At 50.9% G+C, this 7367-nt stretch overlaps 1 long non-coding RNA gene across 1 annotated transcript; it reads left to right on the top strand.

The window, feature by feature from the left end:
- The first annotated feature begins 984 nt into the window (after window positions 1–984).
- On the top strand, window positions 985–3881 carry LOC143883648 (uncharacterized). The gene is made up of 3 exons (XR_013252462.1): window positions 985–2399; window positions 2488–3018; window positions 3111–3881. It is a non-coding gene; the product is annotated as an uncharacterized LOC143883648 (long non-coding RNA).
- Window positions 3882–7367: the final 3486 nt, after the last annotated feature.

Genomic DNA, 7367 nt, shown 5'->3' with positions numbered 1-7367 from the left:
GAAAATGGGTAAGGAGATTGAGGACTTGAAGTGGACAAACGAGGAGCTGCAAAGGAAGGTCCACGCTCTCAATGAGCAGTTGCTCGAATATGAGGTGGACCCCCTGTTGGAGAGCTCCTGGGAGGAGGAGGAGGATTCTCTGGAAGAAGAGTCTGCCCCTAATCGTTCGGGCTGATTTGGGGGTGAAGGACGGGCGGTCAGCTTCTCAGGGGCCAGGCTTCCCCTTTTTTCTCTTCTTTTTTTTTGTATTGGGGGTCCTGGGGGCCCGGGCCTACGTGCCCTGTGTTCTGTGTCTTACTCCCCCCTTTTTTTGTAGGCCTGCGAGCCAAGAGAAGATAATCATGAACGGTTTCTTTTTGAGCTTCTAACGTGTTTTTTACGCTTCCTTTCCCATCTGTGTGGTAGCTAAGTTTATTTGAGCGGAGTGGTAGTAGTAAGGCTGGGCCTTTGTTATTGAACCCGAGCCCTTCCAAGGTATATTTTTTTTGTTCCGTGGGATTGTAGTGGCCCTGCCGAACCTTTGTGCGGGGTTCCGAGCCTTTGCCCACCGTACTTGGTTTCTTCCATCTGGTGGAATTGTATGCCGAATCTTTGCGCTCTGGTCCGAGCTTCTTTTGTTTACTCTAGCCATTTTTCCATCTAAGTGGAGTTGAATGCCGAACCCTTGCGCTGGGGTCCGAGCTTTTTCTGTTCACTCTAGCCATTTTTCCATCTGAGTGGAGTTCAATGTTGGACCCTTGTGCTGTGGTCCGAGCCCTTTCCCACGTACTTGGTATCTGGTGGAGTTGGAGTGGCCCTGCCGGACCCTTGTGCTGTGTCCCGAGCCTTTTCCCACCGTACTTAGTTTTTTCCATCTGGTGGAATTGTATGCCGAACCTTTGTGCTGGGTTCCGAGCCTTTTCCCACCGTGCTTGGTATTTTCCATCTAGTGGAACCGAGGCCGGACCCTTTTGCTGGGTTCCGAACCCTTTCTGCTGCGGGCACGGTTGGGCGATTTAAAATCCGAGCCCTCTTTTTCATCAGGTGGGGCCAAGTTCGGGGGGGATGCTTCAAGTGACATTTCACCTTGTTTTAGGTGGGAACGTTGTAGGGATAACTTGCTAGGGAAGTTAGTGGTAGAGGTAGAAATGTTTTTAGTCACAAGAAATGGTGCTTTGATTTTCGGTGGTTTCCTCGAATTCCCCAATCGGCGCCACATGTGTACATCCCATCCGATTGGAAAGGGAGGGAGGTTGATCGATACGTGTCAAAACCCTAGCTTTTAAGGCTTTTTAGGGATTGTTTCGCCTTATTTCTTCATCTTCTTTGGGTGAAGTGGGCTTTTCTCCGCGGTGATTTTATCCGGTGGCCGATCTTTGTCAACTCTTCTTTTGTTTTTGTCCTTCTTCATTATTCGCTTCGGTGAGTTCCGTTGCTTTTGTTTCAACTGATTTCTGATTATTTTACAATGTCTGATGCAACCGATTCTCAAAGTCCATCTAACAAGTCAGTAGAAGTAGTGGAGACGGCCCTGCCAAGAAAAATGAGGAGGTTGGTAAAAGGCGGGGGTGGCGGTTCTCGAGATGAACAGATGCCCAGGGAGTTGGAAGATAGTCCTGGGGCTTCTGGCTCATCATCGGGGGCTGCTCCCTCTGAACCCCTCGCTCAAGTTTCTTCTACTCACGAGGCGGAGATTAGGGATATATGGTCCGGTGCTGTCATCCGCTCTGGTCGAGTGGCGTTGTGCAAGAGTTTCTTGGAGAAAGGGACGGCGGAGAGGATCAGAAAGGAGTATCACATTCCTGATGATTACGGGATTAGGGTCCCTTCCTCTAGGGATGGGGTGTGTGAGGGTGTCACGGAGGAGGAGGTGGATTTTTACGTGGAGGCGTTTAGGGTAGGGCTTAGGTTCCCGTTTTTAGGCATCATAGTCGAGGCCCTCGAATTTTATCGGGTGGCCACCTCCCAACTGGCGCACTCTCTTGGCCTTTGTGGCCAAGGCGGGCCTTCACAAGATTCAGCCTACCCTCCCTCTACTTAGGAGTTGCGTCGCCCTTAGCCCTTTGGTGAAGGGTGAGGACAGCTGGTTGTACCTGACCCAGCGTCCTCAGGTGAAGATCGCAGCGAACTTGCCTTCTTCCATTAAGAAGTGGAAAGAGGAGTATGTGTTCATAATCCCTCCGCCGGATGCGGGTTGGGGCTTTCCTAAGTCCTGGATGTCGAGTGGCGAAGGAAGTCCATCCCCAATGAGTCTGATTATAGCAAGTTTGATCTGGAGAAGCTTGCCTCTGGGGAGGCTATTGATGTTTCTGAGTTTAGATGGGAGGGGAATTTGAGAAGGTATGGTCTACTTGGTGCTATGGAGAGGAGGGCCCACTGAACGGGTGAGGAAGTGGGGGAGAGTTCCGCCAGTCATCGTGGTGAGCCCCTTTCCTTGCTAATAATTTTTCTGGGTTTTTCCTTCTTTGGTGTTCTTTCCTGAGCTGTTTTTTTTTTGTTTGGCGATAGGTATGTTTTCTTCTGATGAATTCGCTAAAGGGAAGGGGGTCATGGTGGAGGCGACGAGGGGTCCATCTGGTCGGCCGAAGATTCCTTCCGGTTTCATGGCCGCAGCCAGGCTTCCCGAGCCACGCCTTCTAGCTCCTCCGACCGATCGGTTGGGGTAAAAGATACGACAAGATCTCCTTCTATGGAGTTGGAGCCTCCTGCAAGAGGGTTATTCCTCCTCGCGCCACTCAGGGGAAAACCGGTCATACGGCCCGTGCTCCGACCACATTTGTAGAGGGCATGCCTAGCCGGCTGAAGGGGTCCGTCATGACCAAGCTGCTCTTGGATAGATGGAGTTCCCGGGACATTGTTACCAGGCGCAAGGAGAGTGTTCAAGCCGGAGTGGAAGATTGGTGTTGAGGATGGCGTCCTTTCGAACCCACGGGTTGGGGTAGAGTTGGGGTTGATGACTGCCCTTCCTGGTTATGACGCCGAGTTGGAAAATTTCCCCGTAAGGCATTGGGGGTCCAGTACCTTCATTCTACATCCTGTGTAAGTATTGTGTGGTTGACTTTCATTTTTTTGTTGTCTTGAGATTACATGTGGCGAACCGCTAATGGTTTGCTTGTGGTGGGGCTCTGTAGGCTCATACTTATGCCAAGAAGATGCTGCAAGAAGATGCTGCAGTACATGGTCGAGGATGAGTCCGAGATGGATGTTTTCGAAGAATGCATCCGTAAGCTAAGCGAGGATCTCGAGAAGGCCCAACCCGAGAAGGCGGGGCTTGATGACACTATCAAGAACCTTCAGGGGCAGCTCCAGATGTCTGAGCAGGGGAGGGACCGGGCGGAGAATAACTAGTTGGTGGGCCGGCTGGAGCATGCTGAGGAGCTAGTAAAAGTGCGAGAGGAATGGCAAGGTTCTGAGGAGTTTTTTAGGGCCGTGGCTGCTTTTAGTGTCGATGTCGAGATAGAGGCTTTTATCGAATGCCGGCGGCGCGTTCGTAAAGTCGACCCTTCTTTTCCTTTGAAGGACCTCTCTCAGGGGTTAGTGGATGTCGGGGGGCCGTTCGAGGATTTGGTGGTTGCTCCAAATGCCTCTACTGACGTTGAGGCTCCAGCATGGGGCCAGTAAGATACAGATGCTTTTGGACTTTTCCCGAAATTTGCTTCTTTAGGACCTCGTTTGAGGTCGATGTGTTTGGTTTGTAATAACTCTTTGCCCCCCCCCCCTTTTTTGTTGTGAGGGCCCCGGAAAGGAAGGCTCGCTTGCGTCCTGTATTCTATGTGACAATGTATATGGTGGCTGATCCCTCTTACAGGTTTTTCTTCTTGATGGGATGTTGTTGATTTTCAATTTCGTTGGCAAGAATAACTCTAGCGCGCCTTCGCGGGGCGTCGCTCCTGGGTATCTTGTTCGTGGAAGGGCTATCTTCCTCTCGAGTAATCAGCTCGGAGTTGATTGACCCTGCCTGCCCCTTACAAAGGACATATCTTTTTCTCATGGGGAGCGTTTTAGGGTATTTTTTGGGGGATCAACCCAGATGTCACCTCTGATTCACTCCCTGTGTTCTTTCGGCCCGGTATATGTTAGGAGCCAGAAAGTGGAGATGTGTATATAAAAAGGGAACGCTATTTCATTGATCGGAAAGGAAATACATAGCTTTGTGCTGAAAATAACAAAAAGAGACAAACAAACAAAATATTCATAACAACTTAAAAGACAACACAACTCTTGCCATTTCTTTTTACTGATAAGACCTTCGGAGGTTGTCCATGTTCCAACTTCGAGGGACTGGGGTCCCGTCGAGGCGTTCAAGTTGGTACGCTCCGAGGCGGCCCGCTCGAGCGACCTTGTAGGGTCCCTCCCATTTCGGTGCGAGCTTTCTAGAGTTTCAGGGGTCAGATACCTCTGCTCGCCGTAATACCAGATCCCCGGGTTTTACCGTGCATTTTTTCACGTGGTAATTGTAGTATCGCGCCACCTTTTGCTGGTAGGAGGCGATCCGGAGAAGGGCCTGCTCTCTTTTTTCCAGGACAAGGTCGAAAGTGTTCCGGATGAGCTTGGAATTTTCATGCTCGTCGTAGTTTTCTGTGCGGAAAGTGGATAGGCCGATTTCTACTAGGATGACCGCTACAACCCCAAAGGTTAAACCGAAGGGAGACTCCCCTGTCGCGGCCCGCGGTGTTGTCCGGTAGGCCCAGAGGACACTGGGGAGCGCCTCTACCCAGCACTTCCCTGCTTCTCCCAACTGCTTTTTGAGACTCTGGAGTAGGATCCTGTTGGTTACATCCACTTGTCTGTTGGCCTGAGGGTGTGCTACGGAGGTGAACGATGTTCAATGCTCAGATTATCACAGAACTTACAAAATTCAGCACTTGTGAACTGGGGTCTGTTGTCCGTTACAACCACTTTTGGGATACCGAAGCAGTAGACCACGTCATGATAGAAAAACTTTTATGTTGCCTTAGAGTTTGGTCTTGCCACAGCTTTAACCTCGACCCACTTGGTGAAATAATCGATGGCAACATATAGCATTGTATACACTACTGGGGCTTTTGGGAATGAGCCTATCAAGTCCATGCCCAACATGGGCCGTACGTTTTGAAGAATTCCTGAGCGTCTCTGAGGATCGTAGGCCAAAAATATCGGTGTCTTATGATTTTTTTGGCTAGAGTCCTTCCGCCTCGGTGGTCTCCGCAGATCCCCTCGTGTACCTCTCGTAGTGTCTATTCTGACTCGAAGGGTACCAGGCATCAGAGGTACAACCATGTGTACGACCGTTTGTATAACTTGGGTTCGTGGAGTACGTAGTGGGCGGCCTTTACGATTAGTCACCAGGCTTTCAGTCTGTCCTCAGGTAATATCCCGTCTTTCAGGTACCGTACTATGGGATCCATCCAGTTTGGCCCGTCGGGATTTCCATGACTTGCATTTCATCGATGCTGGGGTGAAGCAGTATCTCTGTGTACACGGAACCAAAGTTATGGGTCTCTTCAGAGGCCATTTTGGAAAGGGCGTCCACGCTATCATTTATGCCTCGCGGTACCTGGAGAATTTCGACTTCCCCCATTCCTTTCAGCTTCTCCCTTACCTAATTGAGGTATCTTTTCACCCTGAGCTCTTTGGCCTCGTAAGTCCCGTTTACTTGTTCGACCACCAGTTGTGAATCATTGTAGATTTTTAATTTCCTTGTGCCCATTTCCGTGGCTAGACTCAGCCCTGCTAATAAGGCCTCGTACTCAGCCTCGTTATTGGAGGCTTGGAAGTCTAGTCGGAGGGTGTACTTTGCTATGAATCCATCCGGGCCCTGGAGGACCACTCCTGCCCCGCACCCTCCCTTACTTGTTGAACCGTCTACGTGCAGGGTCCTGTGGACCTCGTTGTCCTCTTCGGGTAATCTGGGCCCATCGCGTTTGCCTCCGTGAATCGTTTGCTCGGCGGGGGCCCTGGTTTCGTCCATCATCGTCGGTTCTATGGTAGGGGCGGTGAATTCCACTATAAAATTGGCGAGGACCTGGGATTTGATGGTCGGCCTTGGCCGGACCTGTATGTCAAATTCTCCCAACTCGACGGCCCAGCTTACCATTCTTCCTGATGTCTCCGGCTTTTGTAGAATTTTTTTGAGGGATTGGTCAGTTAAAAGTATTACGGGGTGGGCCTGGAAGTAGGGGCGGAGCTTCCGGGCGGCGGTGACTACGGCGAGGGCGAACTTCTCTATATCCAGATACCGAACCTCCGCACCATGGAAGACCCTGCTCACGTAGTACACCGAATGTTCCCGCTTGTCTCTTTGCCCAACCAGTACCGTGCTTACCGCCGTAGGACTGACGGCCAAATACAAGAACAACTCTTCCCTAGGCTCGAGCTTCGTTAGGACTGGCGGTGTTTGGAGGTACTGTTTTAAGGCGATGAAAGCTTCTTGACAAGCCGGGGTCCACTCAAACTCCCGTATGTTCTTCAGCTGCTTAAAGAATGGCTGGCATTTTCCCGCCAATCTGGACATAAAACGGCCGAGGGCGGCGACCCGTCCTGCAAGCCACTGCACCTCTACTGCCGTTGCCGGGGGTTCCATATTTAGGATGGATTGGATCTTTTCAGGGTTAGCCTCGATGCCTCTTTGGCTAACCATGAATCTTAAGAATTTCCCGGAGGTTACCCCAAAGGCGCACTTTGCTGGGTTGAGCTTCATCCGGGCTTGCCGCAGAGTGTCAAAGGTTTCTTGGAGGTCGGAGATGTGTTTGTGGGCTTCCAGGCTTTTTACCAGCATGTCATCCACGTATACTTCCATGTTTCTGCCTATCTGCTTCTGGAATAGCTTGTTCACGAGCCGCTGGTACGTGGCCCCTGCATTTTTTAACCCGAAGGCCATGACAGTGTAGCAGTAGACGCCCTGATCAGTGATGAACGCAGTTTTTGGAATATCAGGCTCCTGCATCTTTATCTGGTTGTAACTGGAGAAGGCATCTAGGAAGGTGAGAAGTTCATGTCCTGAAGTGGCATCGATGAGCTAGTCTATGCGTGGAAGGGGGTAGGGGTTTTTTGGGCAGGCTCGGTTCAGATCTGTAAAGTCTATGCAGGCCCGCCAACCTCCGTTGGCCTTTTTGACCATGACCACATTGGACAGCCACTCGGGATACCGGATTTCCCTGACAAATTTGGCTTGTAGCAATTTTTCCACTTCTGCTTTGATGTGATTTGTCGTTCTGCTGCGAAGTTTCTCTTCTTTTGTCGGACGGGCTTGAGGGTCGGATTTACGTTCAGCCTGTGAACAGTCATTTCTGCGGGTATGCCGGGCATGTCCGTGGCAGACCACGCGAACACATCTTTGTTGGCTCTAAGGAAGCTGATCATTTGGTCCCGTAAGGTGCCTTTTCGTAGGGAAGCAATCCGGATCTCTC

This window comes from Tasmannia lanceolata, unplaced genomic scaffold (genome assembly GCF_043159265.1).
Source record: "Tasmannia lanceolata isolate RefF3 unplaced genomic scaffold, GAP_Taslan_0.1 ptg000008l, whole genome shotgun sequence".
Classification (NCBI taxonomy): Eukaryota; Viridiplantae; Streptophyta; class Magnoliopsida; order Canellales; family Winteraceae; genus Tasmannia; species Tasmannia lanceolata.
This window is presented reverse-complemented; position numbering and strand designations above follow the sequence as displayed.